A 1,829-nucleotide genomic window follows, 5' to 3' on the forward strand; every position below is an offset into this window, starting at 1 on the left:
TTGCCACAGATGTAGTCAATCTGATTCCTGTGTGTTCCATCTGGTGAAGTCCACGTGTACAGCCTCCGTTTGTGTTGTTGAAAAAAGGTGTTTGCAATAAGGATCTTAGAATACTTTAATTCCATTTACCTCCCTCCTGCCTTTAGTGTTATTGTTATCATACGTTATAATTCTGCATAAAATGTAACCAATATAAGACATTACTCCTTTTTTTGTACAGTTATTATTTATCTGTATTTACCCACATATGAACCCTTTCCATTGCTCCTTATTACTTCCTGAATTTCTGTGCTGTCTGCTGGGATAATTTTCCATCTGCCTGAAGAACTCTCTTTAAGTCAAGTCTGCTGCTGATGAATTTTCTCAGTGTTTGCTTCTCTAGAAATGTCTGTATCCTTTTTATTTCCTTCAATTTTCAGGGTATTTTCACAGGTTATAGAATTATAAATTACAGGTATTTTCATCTCATATTGTAAAGTGTCATTCCATTGTGAGAAATCTTGTTCTTTTGAAGGTCATGTATTTCCCCCACCTTGTTGCTTTTAAGTTTTTATCTTAGCTCCATCCCCCACCTATGCACACCCTGGTTCCATTATGATGAACCTAGGAATTTTCTTTGTATTTATCTTACTTAGGATGCAGAGTACTTCTTGAATCTGTAGCTTAATGTCTTTCATTAATTTTGGAAATTTCTTGGCCACTATTTTTCAAATATTTTTTCTGTTACATTGTCTTTTCCTTCTTGGATTTAAATTACACATATTAGACCCTTTCACCATATCCCAAACATCTCTTTTTGTGTTTTCCATCTTTTTTTTCCTCTCTGTGCCTTTGTCTGGATATTTTCTATTGGCCTACCTATCAGTTCACTACTCTTCACTTCAGTTATGTCTAACATGCTGTTAAACCTGGATTTTGTATTCTTAATTTTAGTTATTAACTTTTCAACTCTAAGATTTCCATATAATTCTTTTATAAATGTGAGCTCTGTGCTCAAAATTTCCATTTGATCATCTGTTTTCTGGACCATATTAATCATGGTTATTTGAAACTAAGTTATTTGAAAGTCTGTGTCTGATTATTTCAAACTATGGATCACCTATGGCCTGCGTCTATTATTTGTTGCTTTCCTCTTAGTCCTGTTTCCTGGTATTCCTGATAAGTTTTGGTGATGCCAGAAGTTGTGGGTAAGAATTTGTAGAGGTTCTGAGTGGTGTTATCTTCCTCTACAGAGCATTTACTCCAGATTTTGGCAGACAATTTGAGATCATCTTATTCCAATCTGGAATTAAATTTACTTAAAGCTGGGCTCAGTATTTGTAAGGCCTGCCCAGGCCTATTTCTGGTTTCTTACTCATAGAGCATAGTTTTGTTTTGTTTTTTGCCTTTTTTTTTTTTTTTTTTCTGTGATTTGGATGAAAATTTACAGAGCAAATTCACTTTCCATACAGCAGTTCACACACACATTATCTCATGGCATTGACCACAATTTACCACAATGCAACAGCTCCCCTCCCACTTCCTTCCGATAGTTACCTCTTCCCTGTGTCCATCCCTCCATGCACTCCTGCCCCCTGAGCTGTCTTCCTGTGCATAAACAGCCCTTCTTTCTCCCATGATTATTCTCTCCAAGGAGTGTATCTACTTCAGCTAATGTTCAACTCATATAGAGCATAGTTTTTAAGGGTCCCAAAAGAAAGCCTGAGTTGCTTAATAGTTGCTTCTTTCACAGTGAGTTCTGAAGTCCAATATTTCTCTCGCTAGCCTTATAACACTGCCAAAAACTCTGATTAGCTTCCAGTCTCTTAGTTATTGCTTCTTGCTCAGCT

Source organism: Orycteropus afer, unplaced genomic scaffold, assembly GCF_000298275.1.
Source record: "Orycteropus afer afer isolate SDZICR_OR568_19922 unplaced genomic scaffold, OryAfe1.0 scaffold00354, whole genome shotgun sequence".
Taxonomy (NCBI): Eukaryota; Metazoa; Chordata; class Mammalia; order Tubulidentata; family Orycteropodidae; genus Orycteropus; species Orycteropus afer.